Raw genomic sequence first — 16,593 nt, forward strand, 5'->3', positions numbered from 1 at the left:
CTAATTTATTGATTTTGGCCCTGAGTTTGATTATTTCCAATTGTCTACTCCTCTTGGGTGTGTCTGCTTCTTTTTTTTTTTTTCCCCCTAGGGATTTCAGGTGAGCCATTAATTTTTTTGAATGAGATGTTTTAAATTTCTTTATGAAGGCACTTAGTGCTATGAACTTTCCTCTTAGCATTGCTTTCATTGTGTCCCATAAGTTGGGGCATGTTATGCCTTCATTTTCATTGAATTCTAGAAATTCTTTAATTTCTTTCTTTCTTTCTTTCTTTCTTTCTTTCTTTCTTTCTTTCTTTCTTTCTTTCTTTTCTTCTTTCTTTCTTTTTTTCTTTCCTGACCCTGATGTCATGGAGAAACAAGTTGTTCAGTTTCCATATGTGTGTATGCTTTTTGCTATTTCTGTTGTTGAGGTCCAATGTTCATCCACGGTGGTCTGATCTGACACAAGAGGTTATTTCAATCATCTTCTATCTGCTGAGGCTTGCTTTGTGACAAACTATATGGTCTATGTTGGAGAAGGTTCCATGAGATGCTGAGAAGAAAATACATCTTATTCTGTGTGGGTGATATGTTCTGTAGATGTCTGTTAGGTCCATTTGATTAATGACATCTCTTTGAGTCATTGTGTCTTTGTTTAATTTCTATTTTGTTGACCTGTCCTTTGTTGAGAGTGGGGTATTGAAGTCTCCCACTATTAATGTGTGGAGATCTATGTATGGTTTAAGTTTTATTAATGTTTCTTTTACAAATGTGGGTGCCCTTGTATTTGGGGCATAGATATTCAGGACTGTGATGTCTTCCTGGTGAAATTTTCCTTTGATGATTATGAACTGACCTTCCCCATCTCTTTTGATTAATTTTGGTTGAAAGTCTATTTTATTAGATAATAGAATGGCTACTTCTGCTTGTTTCTTGGGTCCATTTGCTTGGATAACAATCTTCGAGCCCTTTAATCTCGGGTAATGTCTTATCTTTGTGACTTCGGTGTGTTTCTTTTATGTAACAGATTTTTGGGTCTTGTTTACACATCCATTCTCTTAGTCTGTGTCTTTTTATTGGAGAGTTGAGTCCACTGATGTTGAGAGAGATTAATGACCAGCGGCTGTTAGCTCCTTCTATTTTGATGTTGTTTGTGGTAGTGTGTTTGTGTTCTTGGCTACTGTTAGTTTTGCTGTAGTGACGGTATTTATTTTCTGTGTTTTCCAGAATGAAATTAGCTTTGTTAGGTTGCATTTTTCCTTCTAGTATCTTCTCTAAGGCTGAATTTGTGGTTAGGTATTGTTTAAATTGTTTATTATCATTGAATTTCTTTTTTTCTCCATCTGTGATGAGTGAGAATTTAACTGGATATGGTAGCCCGAGCTGACTTCTGTGTTCCTTAGTGTCTGCATGATATCCATCCAGCTCCTTTGGGTTTCATAGTCTCTGTTGAGAAGTTGTGATTCTGATGGGTTTTGCCATTTTCTGTTACCTGGCCTTTTCCTCTTGCAGCTTTTATTGTTTTGATTTTTATGTGGCAGGAAGATTTTCTTTTCTGGTCTAATTTATTAGGTGTTCTGTAAGCCTCTTGTATGCTTATAGGCCTCTCCTTTAAATTGGGAAATTTTTTTCTTCTATGATTTTGTTGAAAATATTTTCTGGGCCTTGAAGACAGAAATCTTTTCTCTCTGTTCCTATTATTCTTAGGTTTTGTCTTTTCATGTTGTCTTGTATTTCTTGGACAGTTTGCATCAGGAATTTTTTTAGATTTATTATTTTCTTTGATGGATACATCAATTTCTTGCATTTTATCTTCCACACCTGAGATTCTTTCTTCCATCTCTTGTAGTCTGTTGGTTATGCTTACCTCTGTAGTTTCTGTTTTCTTCCCTAAGTTCTCCCTCTCCGTGATTTCCTCTGTTTGTGTTTTCTTTAATTTTTCCAAATCTATCTTCAGATCTTGAACTATTTTCTTGATTTCCTTCACTTGTTTGACTGTATTTTCCTGTTTTCCCTTCCATTTCTTCACCTTTTGTTAGAACAATCCTCTGTTTCTATTTTTTTTTTTCAGTGACTTAACTATTTCCTCTCTGAAGGCCATAAACTGTTTGGCTGCATCTTCTTACATTTCTTTATGGATGGCCATAATCTCTTTGACTTTATCTTCCTGTTTTTCTTCACACATTGTATTTATTTCTTTTATTATCCTCTTCATAATCATAGATGTAAGATCATCTTCTTGAATTTCATTTATGTTAGGGTGTTCAGGGTTATTTGCCCTTGGATACCTGAGCTCTGCAGATGCCATGTGGCTTTGGCTTTTGTTGGTTGTGCCTTTATCCCTCTGGGTGTCTCAGGTGTTGGCTATTAGTTTCTGGAGTCTGCTAGAATCCCCATGGCAAGAAGCTGATAGTTCCTGAAAGAGGCCTCCTCAGCTTTTTGGGTATGGTCACCAAATGACCAGTGCTTCTCAAGAATTGCCACAGCTCACCTCAAGGGGAATGAACCTTTGGGGTAAATGGAGTTGCTGGTAGTCAGTGAGTCTGTCCTCTCACCAGGAGAAGTCCTGGAGACAGCAGCCCTGCCACTGGGTTTCTTGCTCTGAATTTAGTGAGCTACTGCTGCTGCTCTAACCCTGTTTTTTTCTGGGAGCAATCCTCTTGAATAACCAGGGAGCCCTGTGGTTTGGTCAGTTTAGCTAGGGAGACGGGTTGCACCTTGGAGCAGTGTCTTTGGGGTGATTCTGTGGGTCCCATGCTTCTGTAGGTCTGAGATTGGATGTTTGTTCCCCATTACCCAAGTGGTAATCAGTAGCAGGTGAGTGCATCCTTCAGCCCTGTGGCAGGAGTCTAGGCCATGTGCGTGCAGAAACCCAGGAAATGTTTCGAGAATTAGCTAGGTGTCCTGAGTTCAGACCTAATGTTTCCCCCACCTTGGCATTTCCTTCTGACAGGGTGTCCCAGTCTCTGTTTTGGGGGGGTCCATAGTTCAGTCTGGGATGATGAGTAGAGCTAGCAGGCACAGGCAAGTGGCTCAGTGCTGGTGACTGGGAGCCTTTTCCAGAAAAATTTTCATGGTGGTGGGGCTAGATGTTGGGGGCTTGGCTGGGTCCCATGAGGTCAGACCTGATATTTCCTTCACCTTGTGATTTCCTCCCAACAGAGAAACCAGTCTCTGCTGTTGTGGGTCCCACAGTTCAGTTTCAGATGGTGATTAGAACATGCAGGCCTGTGGCTCTGGGCTGGCAACTGAGCTCCTGCCCAGACCAGGGAACTCTTCTGTGGTTTAGCTGAGCGACCTGAGAATGGACTTGATTGCTTCCCACACCATGGGCTTTCCTCTTACATGGGAAACGAAATTGCTAGACCCACATTCTGGTCTCTGTGCAGTCACTGCTGTCCTGCTTGTTAGACACAGTGTCCTCTTGGCACTACCATCTCAGACTCCTCTCACACCCCCATATGTGTATTTTCAATGTCTAACTGAACCCACTTAATATATGCTTCAGAAAATACTTGTGCATGATGACTATAATCAATGTAGTACATTCCTTAAAATTGTTGTGCTCTCACAACAACAACAAAAAAGAAGAGTGTATTAAGTGTGTTCCACTATTTTATCCTTCTATAGTCCAAGCAGATTTTACCTGTTTGTATTTCCAAAATCAATGGTAACCCAGTGTTCCAGTCAAGGAACACTAAAATTAAGTTAATATGAGAAGCATTTACTCTCCAAAGGAACTTTTGAAAACACTGATCAACATGCAGTGGAACCATAAGCAGACTAAGGTAATAATGTGATAAAAGTTATGAAACCATAGGCATAAAGAGAGGGAGAGAATAGTTTCCACAAACCCAAAAGGAAAGTTGCAAGGAAGTTATTAATACACTAGAAAATATGTGACAAAAAATGTCTTCAGCTTGTCCAAAGAAATAAAATATGTGAGCTCAAACTTCTCTCTGTATCTCTCTGTCTGTGTCCCCCGCCCCATGTGTGTGTATGTCTGTCCTTTCCCCTAGATCCCCCACACCTTCTCCTGAGGTATCCATGAGCAGAAATAACTTGGAGACAGAGGAAAACAGGGGCCCTTTGATAAAGTTACTGTAGACCACTATCCTGGGGCAAAGAATGGGGTGAAAATAAGAAGAGAATAGCTCTAAAAGTATAAAAACATTCCATACTTTATGGGGAAATACTTTCTCCCATTTGTGATATACATCTATCAGATTTGTAATGTATCAGATATACAGTTAATTGTACAATAATGGTATAGACCACATAAAGGGGATTGAAGATGGAGAGAGAATGATCACAAAGACAAAGCAATATTTTTAGATGAAATTCAAAATTCAAACTCATTTCTAACCAGGAAAAAATTGTTTAGTAACTATAGCTACATGTAAAAATATACTGGGTGTGGCCTGTGTAGCAGAAACAGCAGTTGCATGGAGGAGGTTGTTGGAAATGTAAAATCCCTGGAACTACCCCAGACCCACTAACTCATAATTTACTTTTTCTTCTTGTTTTTGTTGTTGCTGCTGCTGCTGCTGTTATTTTATTAGTAGATAGTTTGATTTGGGCTTGGTTTGCTGGCTTGTTTTATTGGCATATTTTCATTGTTTATAGCGATGGGTCTAATAATGGTATTTTCATATAAGTATATCCCTTACTTTGATCTATTTCTCTTTCCTTCCCGTGTCTCCCCTTACCCTCTTCCACTAGCCGCCTTTCCCCCAAAACAATCTCAATTCTACTTCTATCTCATATACATGTATAATATATATATGATTTTATGTGCCTATGTAAAATCTAAGACCCACAAATGAGAGACACGATGTGATATTTTTACTCTCTGAGCCTGAATTATTTCACCAAATAAGTTTTACTACAAATGAACAAATTTCATTGCTTATGGCTAAAATATACTGTATTGTGTATAAATAGCACATTTTCTTTAGCTATGCATCAGGCAGGCAGGCTGATTTAACAAGGTGCCCTGGAGCCTGCTATGCATAGCAAAGGTTAGGAAGATCTTCTGTAAAGACCATGTACAGGTACGCAGACTGATACTAAAAGTTTGGAGTAATTAAAGCTGGAAGGATTTAACACAGAAATCTCATAAACGTGTATTTAAGAAGGACATTCAAAGATCATTTTACAGAAAACATTATGTTTCCTAATCCCATCATATAGCCAAATGACAGGTACAATCAGAAACTGGATATATAACATTCATTAAATATCATCATAAAAACAGATAGCAAATATCATCCCATAATTATAAAGTTCTTTCACTATGCAAAAATTCTAAAGCTGCCCAAATTCTCAACAGTTCTGCAAAGAAAGGACAAATCCTTCTTTGTCAAAAATCAAGTATCCATGGGTGTGTGGGTTTATTTCTTTTTTATATTTTTATTTTTTTTATCAGTTACATTTTATTAAATCTGTATCCCAGCCGTGTCCCGATCCCTCATTCCCTCCCAGTCCCTCCCTCCCTCCCTCATCTCCACCGTGCCCCTTTCCAAGTCCACTGATGGGGGGACCTCCTCCCTATTCATCTGATCCTGTTTTATCAGGTATCTTCAGGACTGGCTGCAAAGCCCTCCTCTGTGGCCTAACAGGACTGCTCCTCCCTTCGGGGGTGGGGAGACCAAAGAGCCAGTCATAGAGTTCCTGTTAGAAATAGTCCCTGTTCCCCTCACTTTGGAAAACCAATTGGTTACTGAGCTACCACAGGCTACATCTGAGTGGAGGTTCTAGGTTATATCCATACATGGTCCTTGGTTGAATGTCAGTCTCAGAAAAGACCCTGTGCCCAGATATATTTGGTCCTTGTGGAGCTCCTATCCTTTCCCCATCAGACTAACTCCCCTTCTTTCTTATGATTCCCTGTACTCTGCCAAAGGTTTAGTCATGAGTCTTTGCTTTGAAAACACTGCTAGTTAGAGTCTTTCAGATGCGCTCAGTAGACTCCTGTCATACGTTCAATGCACATCCCATCTGTCTTTCTAAATGAGGATTGATCATCTTACCCCATGTCCGCTCAATTGATTATCTTTTTTAGGTGTATAGATTTCATTATGTTTATCATATCTTATAGGTCTATATAAGTGAGTATATCCCATGTTTGTCTTTCTCCTTCTGGGATATTTCACTCAGAATGATCTTTTCTAGATCCCACCATTTGCCTGCAAATTTCATGATTTCCTCCTTTTTGATTGCTGAGTAGTATTCCATTGTATAAAAATACCACAATTTCTGTACCCATTCCTCCGTTGATGGACATCTGGGTTGTTTCCAGGTTCTGGCTATTACAAATAGAGCTGCTATAAACATGGTTGAGCAAGTGTCCTTTTTGTGTACTTGAACAAACTTTGGGTATATACCTAGCAGTGGTATAGCTGGGTCTGGAGGATGCACTATTCCTATTTGTCTTAGAAAGCACCAGATAGAAACCATACAATGGAAAAAAAGACAGTGTTTTCATCAAATGGTGCTGGTGTAACTGGATGTCTAGATGTAGAAAAATGCAAATAGATCCATATTTATCATCCTGTACAAAACTAACATCCAAGTGGATCAAAGACCTCAACATAAAACCAGACACACTAAATCTGTTAGAAGAAAAAGTGGGGAAGAGCCTTGAACTCATTGGCACAGGAGACAACTTCCTGAACAGAACACGAACATCACAGGCTCTAAAATCAACAATCAAAAAAAAAAAAAAATAGGACAAATCCACCTGATTTAAATTGGAAAGCTGCTACTGCTGTTTTGTCTTTCTCTTAATACTATTTCCCCTTCTATTTCAGGCCCAACTCTGGCATTTAATGGGAGTTCAGTAAATACTTTTTGATTGATTGAAGCCTAACTGCTTTAAAATTGTGTGCTAAACTGTAATAATAAATCAGCATCAAAAGCTAGTAGTAGATTTTCTTTTACTTAGAGAAGATCACCACCTAGTGTTTTTTAGAAAGAAACCATCTCCTTTCTCTGTATGAAACAGTTCTGTTCCAGCACTCTACCTCACCTGCAGGCATTACTATACCTATAAGGAAGTCTTAGGATTATTTCTATCTCCTTTTACCATGCTTCTAGTTCCCACTTTGAAATAGCAAGATCACTTTCATTTACCATTAAAAATACTATTCTTCTTGGGCTGTGGGTCTCTGCATCTGTTTCCATCAGCTGATGGGTGAAAGCCTCTCAGAAGACAATTGTGCAAGCATAGTAGAGTATCATCGATAGTGTCAGGGGTTGGCTCTCTCCCATGGAGTAGATCTCAGGTTGGACCAGTCATTGTTTGGCCATTCCCTCAATCTTTACTCCATCCCTACATGTCTAGTAGGCAAGATGAATTTTGGGTTGAGGGTTTTATGGGTGGGTTGGTGCGCCCCTCCCTCCACTGGAAATCTCACCTGGCTACAACAGTTGGTAACTTCAGGTCTGTGTTCCCCGCTGCTAAGAATCTTAGCTTGGTTCACCCCCATAGATTCCTGGGAGCCTTCCTTGTCCCAGAGATGTCCCCTCTGGTTTTTGTTCTCTCTCTCTCTCTCGTGCACCCCATCCCCTCACACAAACACCTTGCTCTAAGTTTTGTGGAAGAGTGGGAGGAAGAATTAGAGAAGCCAGAGAGGTCTAGTACACCGCAAAGAGATCTACAGAGTCAACGAACTTGGGTCCATGTGAGCTCACATTGACTAAACAACCAACCAAAAAGCATGCATGGACTGGCCCTATATCCCCTACACACATGTAGCAGATATGCAACTTGGTTAACTTGTGGGTCTCTAACATGTCTCTGACTCTGTTGCCTACCTTTGGATCCTTTTCCCGTAGCTGGGCTGCCTTGTCTAGCCTCAATGTAAGAGGATGTGGTTAGTCTTGCTGAGACTTGAGGTACCAGGATGAGTTGTTAACCCGTGGGCTCCTCCCGTTCTCTAAGAAGGAGAGGGAAGAATGGGGGACAGCATCTGTGAGTGGGACTGGGAGGAGAGGCGAGAGGGGAGCTTGGGTATGGCTGTAAATAAATGAAACTAAATACCGCTCTCCCTCAATATCTATACAGCCCAACCACATTTTCTTACTTAGGTTCTCACCAACTCAGTGCACATTATTCTAACGTGCAGAGGGTAGATGCCTAAACCTGAGGGCTTTCCAAAGATCCCAAAGTTTACAGCAGGCCAGAATGAACATCAACCTTGTCCCCAGGACTCCCAAACTAATGACAATGGGAGATCAGGAATAAACATCTTAAGTTTCTTGGTCCTTGAGAAGCAAATTCTGTTTTCTAAAATTCCATACAAGATTAATGGAAAGTCAGTCACAGCAATGGCTTTTTATTTCCTTTATCTCCCCTTCTTCATTTTCCCATTCCTCTACCTTCTCCTTCACACTGGATAAACTACTTGTTCATGAGCAGTGTCTGCTAGTAGGAAAGCACTAAGACATTCTTACTACATGGTCTCACATTCAATTCTTTTGGCTAAGAAAGATGACAGGATAGAACTGTGCCATGACAGGTTCATCACCTTCTAACAACCCTCAACCTTGGGCCATGATTTTATCACAGGAATGTTAACTGAGATTATAATGTTTAAACTTCAACTTACTACTGTATTACCCACATGAAGAAGACTGTCAACCAATTACTTAAAATTGATGTTGGGCATAAATATATATTAATAAAAATTTTATATGCAAATATTAATTTCTCATACTCTCCATTATGAAAACTTTTTCAGTAAAATTCAAATACATACTTCTGATCTACTACACCATTGAAAAGCTATGTCACTAGGTAAGAATGCATTAGAAAATTGAGTATGAGTTTAGTAATATTAAGATAGTTATGTCCAAGATTTGTACTTCACCACATTAATGTTTTAACAAATAAAACTATTACAAATTGGTTATTATGGAATTTTAAATTTATATCTAAAGCTGCATGCTTTTATTCTATTTCTATTTACTCCTTTCTCCACAAAATAAAATGTGATTTTCAATTGATTTTCCTTCAAAATTATGCATTCATTTTTTTTTGTTTTTTTATCACTATAAATCACACTGAGCAAAAAAAGTGTTTATAACAAAGTATTATTACATGGAGAGAAGTTTCCAGTCAAAGAATAGTATATAATATTAATAGAGAAAATGGGTAACTTTGGAACACTACAGGTTGAATGGAGCATGAATGTTGTCTCTCAAGAGCTACAAAGATTCTAGATAACAAAAGCAAGGAAAACTAGGCATAGGCAGCATAGGCCAATTGTCATAGTACAAAATGGCGCTATTCAAATATACTCCAATAATCAAGAGGTTCAATACAGTGGATAGAGATGGGCACATAGTATCTTCCTAGGTCTGAAAAGGACCGTGAAGCCTGGGTTTAAGCAAAACAGAGAACAGATCTACAGTTACAAGGCAGATAGTGACCGGCAAGGATCAGTTTTAGGCTCTAATCACAATCCTAATTAAGCACCCCTAGATGAAGAATAGGACTTAACTTCTAGGAAGAATTGGAACATAAACCAGGAATTAAGCGCAGCAAGCTTGTTGAAAGCTACAATACATGCCTCGAAGCATACCCTAATTTCATATACTATACCTGCAATACCTAAATATATGCAATGTAAGCAAATGGGCTAGATTCAGGACAAGGGTTTATTATCTTGATATGGACTATTAAATTTCTTAAGGTTAAAGAACCTTCAGAGAGCATTGAGTTTTGTAGGATACTTCAAAACACAGAAATACTGCTTGCTCAGAAATGTGAATCTTAGGAATAGCACATCTTTCAAATCGATAATTCTGGCCTGAATTGAACACAAATAAAAGACTCATGCCATATCTAGATAATATTCAGTGATATATTTATTTGTTCAGATTATTGTTTATACATGATCTAAACAGGTCCCAAGTATTCCAGGATATATCAGCCATGATCAAGGGATGAAACTAATTTCAAGATCTACTCTTGGCAAAAACACAAATGAAGTACATCCTGTTTTTTACAGTAGTAATCCTACATTTAGTTGCAGCAAGAATTTCTCTCATTGAAATATCTTTCTCTGACTTACCTTTTTAATGAAAAAAGAGGGAGACACTAAAGGAACATCAGTTAAGTGATATTAATTGCCTTCTATTTTAAGTTTGAAATATTTTTAAATCACTTTTCTTTCCTTTTTTGTTTGAGAATTTGTACATGAATATGTGTTTTGATCAAATCTACCTCCATTCCCTCCCCTCCAATTCTTCTCCTGTCTCTCATCACATATTCACAGTACTATATTACTGTAATCTCAGAAATTCGGAGGTAGAGCAGGGCATCAAAAGTTCAGTCTTTCTCAGCTACATAGTGAGTTTGAAGCCACCCTGAGCTACATGGGTCCCTGTCTCAAAACCTTAATGAAAACCTAAGTGAAAAACAGGACACAACTCACACGTCCAATTAAATAAATTTGGTAAATCTCCATAAAAATTATTTAAAATATTATTTAACATCGCAAGTTTAAAAGTCCACATAATATGATCTTGATTTAAACTGAGCACCAAACTATATAGATGTAATGAACAAGTATGCTTAAAACATAGAAAATGTTAACCAAAACTCACAGCAACTATGACTTCATGTACAAGGTCTATAAAAAATTAAGCTATCCAAAATTCTATCATGGGTGGGTAAGGAACTCACCAAGTTCTACCCATAGCTGAGGAGCTATCAGTCAGTTTTGGACTGCTAAGGAAGTAGAGTCAGTGTTCTTCAGAGGTGAAGCCCAAGAGGCTACCCATGCCTCAGTAAATGTCTTTTTATTTAAAAAAACTTTCTCAGACAATTAGGAGTAGTGCTACCTCAAGACCCAGCTATACCACTCCTAGGCATATACCCAAAATTTGCTCAAGTACACAACAAGGACATTTGCTCAACCATGTTTATAGCAGCTTTATTTGTAGTAGCCAGAACCTGGAAACAACCCAGATGTCCATCAACTAAGGAATGGATACAGAAATTGTGGTATTTTTACACAATGGAATACTACTCGGCAATCAAAAAAGAGTAAAATGTGGAATTTGCAGGCAAGTGGTGGGATCTAGAAAAGATCATTCTGAGTGAAGTATCCCAGAAGGAGAAAGACAAACATGGTATATAGTCACTTATATAGACCTACAAGATATGACAAACATAATGAAATCTACACACCTAAAGAAGATAATCAAGAAAGCAGACACGGGTGAAGATGATCAATCCTCATTTAGAAAGACAAATGGGATGTGCATTGAACGTATGACAGGAGTCTACCGCAGAAGGCATCTGAAAGACTCTACCTAGCAGTGTTTCAAAGCAGACACTAAGACTCATAACCAAAATCTCGCAGAGTACAGGGAATCATATGAAAGAAGGGGAGTTAGTATGATATGGAAAGGATAGGAGCTCTACAAGGACCAAATATATATCTGAGACTGGCACTCAACCAAGGACCATGTATGAATATAACCTAGAACTTCTGCTCAGAAGTGGCCCATGGTAGCTCAGTAACCAAGTAGTTTCCCAAAGTAAGGGGAACAAGAACTATTTCTAACAGGATCTCAAGGGTAGGCTCTTTGACCTCCCCACCCCCCCAGGGGAGGAGCAGTCCTGTTAGGCCACAGAGGAGGACTTTGCAGCCAGCCCTGAAGATACCTGATAAAACAGGGTCAAATGAAAGGGGAGGAGGTCCTCCCCTATCCGTGGACTTGGAAAGGGGCAGGGAGGAGACCAGGGAAGGAGAATGGGGTTGGGGAGGGAATGAGGGATCGGGATACAGCTGGGACACAGAGTTAAGAAAATGTAACTAATAAAAAAAATAAAATTAAAAAAATTAAATTAAATTAAAAATACTTTTTATACAATATTATTTGATCATGTTTTCCCATCCTTCAGAACCTCTTCGCCTCCATATAAACCTAATAGTATGCTCACTCTAGCTCCCTAGTGCTCGCTCTCTCTCAAAGAAAACCCTACAAAAAAAAATCAAAACAAAACAAATGAAACAACAACAACAAAAAAAAACCCACAAAGGAAAACAAAACATTGAGTTACTTTTGTGTTGGATAATTATACTTGGTCATTGAGGCCTGCCATGAACTGTGGTTGATATACCCAATGTCATTACATTGGAGAAAGCTGACTTTCCCTTTGCCAGCTGGTATCAGTTGCAGAGTTTCTTGGCTAGGGGTAAGACTCTGTCTTAGAGTTTCTATTGCTGTGAAGAGACACCATGACCTCAGCAACTCTTATAAGGAAAACATTTACTTGGAAGTGGCTTATAGTTCAGAGGTTTAGTCCATTATTATCATCGCAGGCAGTGCTAAAAGGTAGCTGAGAGTTCTATATCAAGATCTGCAGGCAGCTCAGAGAGACCGTCCAACTGGGCATAGCTTGAGCATCAGAGACCTGCTCCAACAAGGCTATACCTCCTAATAGTGTCACTATCTATAGGGCCATGGGGGGTATTTTCGTTCAAACCACCACAGACTTCATGTCTACTTCACACTTTAGAACCTTGTCTGGCTTGAATCTGTGCAGATCTTATGTATGTTATCCCAGTCGCTAAGAGTTCATATGTGTATCAGATCTGTTGTGTCTAGAAGACACTATTTTAATGGAATCTTCCATTCCGTGGCTCTTACAATCTTTTGTCTCCTCTTCTGAAGAGATCCGTGAACCTTGAAAGAAGGTATTTGACAAAAACATTCCATTTAGGACTGAGTGTTCCAGTGTTTCTCACAGTTTGTACATTTTCTAGTTGTGAGTCAGTTTGTTAAAGGAGAACCTTCTCTGATAAAGGTTGAGATAGAAACTGATCTATAGGTATAGCCATATGTCATTAGGGGTCATTTTATTGCTTTGTTCTTCTAGCAAAACAATAGTGGTATGTTTTCCCCTAGGCTTATGACCAGGTCTCAGGTTCTTGGCTACTTTGTCAGTGTCAGTTTTGGGTTTCATCATACAGAATGAACTTTAAAACTTATTGAAAAGGGGTTGGTTACATGCAAAGCACTTGGGATGATGCTTCTATTTGAGAATCGGCTCACTGTTTCTGTGTTCGATGTTAAAAGTAAGTAGTATCATCAGCAATAGGACCTTGACATCCCACTGTGGATGACAACCAATAGCCTTGGCAATGGGATGTGATGTATGAGGGAATCCCATCGAATGCCTTTGACCAACGACTCAATAAGACATAAACCATTCCTGGCCCTGAAAATTTTACTTGGTGGCGCAATATGTCTAGTAGGGGCATATTTCCTTTTAAATTCCTTTCATATATGCGTATATTCTAGGAAGTTTCTACAGTAGTAGGTTTCCATATAGGTTTTCAAAAGGACTGTAGTGTTATTTGGCCCTTTCCATATTTCCCCACTTATCCTTCATTCCCATTCCTTTACCAATTTAACCTTCTTATTCTAGTTTCCACTTCATCTCTCTATAACACTATGGTCTATTTTCCCTTACTTGCAAGAACCTCTCATCTCCTCTTGTTCTGTACTAGGTCCCTAACCTCTGGGATTATTCAGATTGAAGCACATATATTGAAATCTCAAAAGCTAACATATATGTATAAGACAAAACATATAATATGTGTCTTTGGGGATCCAAATCACCTCACTTATAATGATATTTTTTCAAATAGCATAATTTCATTTTTAACAATTGAGTAATATTCTATTGTGTAAATGTACCACGTTTTCATTATCTGTTCATCAGTTGATGGACATCTAGGCTGTTTCAAATTTTGGTATTATAAATATAACAGAAATAAAAATGGATGTGCAAGTATTTTTGTAGGATGTAGAGTCCTTTGGGTATATGGCCAAGATTGCTATAGTTGGATCTTGAAGTAGATAGATTCCCATCTTCCTGAGGAACCTCTAGACAAATTTCCATAGTAGCTGGACAAGTTTGCATCCCCACCAGCAATAGACAAGTGTTCCTATTTCCGTGAATCCTCACTGGCATGAGCTATCATTTGTTTTATTGATCTTATCCATTCTGGCTGGTGTAAAATAATATCTCAAAGTAGTTTTATTTTGAATAATGCTGTTGAACATTCTTCAAGTGTTCCTAAGGTAAACAGTGAGGTGTTTTATCTTTTGAGAACTCTCCGCTTAGTTTTATACCCAATTTTTAAATGGGTTCTTTGTTATTTTGGTATTAAGGGTTTTTTGTTTGTGTTGTTGTGATGATAGTTCTTATTTTTGTTTTTTGTTCTTGTAATGTATCTATTCTAGATATTAATTCTCTATCATGTATATAATAGGTGAAAGGTGTTTTCCCATTCTGTAGGCTGCCACTTTTTCAGAATGATGGTGTCCTTTGCCATACAGAAGCTGTTCAGTCTCATGAGGTCCCATTAATTATTTGTTCTTAGTGTCTCTACTTACAGTGTTGTGTTCAGAAACTATTGTCCTGTGGCAATGAGTTCAAGGCTATTCTCAATTTCTTTTCTGTTATATTCAGCATATCTGGCATGTTGAAGTTTTTAATCCATTTGGAGTTTAGCTTTGTACAGGGTGAAAAGTATACATCCGTTTGAATTCTTCTACATTCAGCCATCCCATTTGGCCATAGATCCGTATCATCTTATGAAGATGCTACCTTTTCTCTAGTGGGTATTTATTTTTTCTTGGTTACAAAATCAGGTGTCCATGTGTGGAATGATGTCTGAATCTTCTGTTCAATTCCACTGAGTAATGTTTTTTTTTTTTTTTTTTTTTTTTTTTACGGCAATACCATGCTGGTTTTTTATTATTATAGCTCTGTAATACAACTCAATGTCCAGGGTGGCTATATCTCCAGAATTTTTTTTTTATTTTCCAGGATTATTTTAGCTACTCTGTGTGTGTGTGTGTGTGTGTGTGTGTGTGTGTGTGTGTTTCCATATGAAGCTAAAAGGTTTTTTTTTTCAATTTCTGTGAGGAATTGTGTTGTAATTTTGATGAACTTTCCACTGAAAGTGTAGATTACTCTTTACAAGATGGCTATTTTCACAAAATAATTTCATGAGAGTGAAAAAGTCTTTTCATCTTCTGATATATCCTTCATTTTATTTCTTCAGTGTTTAAAGGTTATATTATACAAGCCTTTCACTTGCTTACTTAGAGTTACACCAAGATATTTTTGAGCCTATCATAAAGGCACTATTTTCTTCATCTTTCCCCTCAGTCGATTTGCCATTTGTTGTGTATAGGAGAGCTACTGATTGTCATGTATTAATTTCTATCCGGTTTATCGAAAGTGTTTTTCAACTATAAGAGTTAGCTGGTAAAGTATATATGGTCACTTATGTATACAATCATATCATCAGCAAATAAAAGTACTTTGACCTTCCTGCCTATAGAGGCATTGCAGGTGTTGCTGCTGTGTCATGTGTACATCATTGGATGGCGGAGAGGAGCGAGGCTATGTCTATGCTCAGTGTTCAGAGCTCAGAACAGAAACTCATAATACCATTCCTTAGACAACCTCAGACACTAAGAGACTGCATGCATCACTAAGAGGAGCTAGTAAGTGGTAGATAAATGGAAGAGAAAGAGAAACAGAAGGAAGTGAACACAATGAAAAGAGGCAGAACTGGAGACTTGAGGGTAGTGAGGAACAGCCTGGTGTGAACAGCTCTTGATACTGTCTGGAACCATGGTAGAGTCCTGGTCTGTGCTCCCACCAGGGCTCACATCTGTGTCTGTGGGCCTGCAGCAGCAGGAGTCTGTTACCACCACATTCCAGGCATATATTTCTGAACTATGCTGCCTCTTGGGGACATGCTGATATCATAGGGCTGTGCAGAACTGTCCCTACTCCTCACCTTGGCATTGTGGAGAGCTGGTCCTGGGACATGAGAGCAGGAGAGCTGACCCTGACCCTAGCAAACTACCATACTAAGGAGAGTGGAACCCACACATTGTAGGAGCTGTGGGTGAGCTGGCCCAAAGTATTTGAGCCTGGAGAGCTGTCTCTGCCACTCATCTCAGCGTGGTGGCATGGATAAAGGAGAGATACCCTCCTTCCTCTACCCCTACCACCTCTGGCATGTGAGAGACTTGGCCCTGAGGTCATGAGAACAGGAGAGCTGTCCCTATCCCTCACCAGCTACAGCATTCAGGAGAGCAGGCCTTATACCTCTCCTGGGCAGCACAGTAGAGGTAATCCTGGTGATGAGGGTATGGGTGAGCTGTCCAGAAGGGTTTGAGTATGGAAGAGATGGCCCTGCCATTTTTCCTCCATGCAGTGACATCGGTGAGAGTGAGATGTTCCCCTCTTGCCCCTTGACACTTTTGGTAGGCAAGATTGCTGGCCCCAAGGTCATCAGAGAGGAAGAACCAGGCCTGCTTTTTACCTACTACAGAACTTGGGAAAAGCAGGCCATGTATCTTGCCTTGGTAGTTATAGAAAAGCTGGTCCTGGACGTGAAGATTACAGGTAAGGCCACCTGAGGGTGTGAGCATGGAAATGCTGCCCCTGACTCTTGTTTGCTGTGCAGTGGCATAGGCAAGGAAAGGATTCACTCCACTTGCTTTTGCCCTCACTACCAGTGGTGAGAGGGAGAGGTCCTAATAAGGTCATGAAAGCAA

General features: G+C 39.1%; 1 non-coding gene across 1 annotated transcript; it reads left to right on the plus strand.

The window, feature by feature from the left end:
• The first annotated feature begins 15,351 nt into the window (after positions 1-15,351).
• On the plus strand, positions 15,352-15,481 carry LOC132650260 (small nucleolar RNA SNORA17). Its single transcript, XR_009588637.1, has one exon. It is a non-coding gene; the product is annotated as a small nucleolar RNA SNORA17 (small nucleolar RNA).
• Positions 15,482-16,593: the final 1,112 nt, after the last annotated feature.

The sequence above is a fragment of the Meriones unguiculatus genome, chromosome X (genome assembly GCF_030254825.1).
Source record: "Meriones unguiculatus strain TT.TT164.6M chromosome X, Bangor_MerUng_6.1, whole genome shotgun sequence".
In the NCBI taxonomy this organism is placed as follows: domain Eukaryota; kingdom Metazoa; phylum Chordata; class Mammalia; order Rodentia; family Muridae; genus Meriones; species Meriones unguiculatus.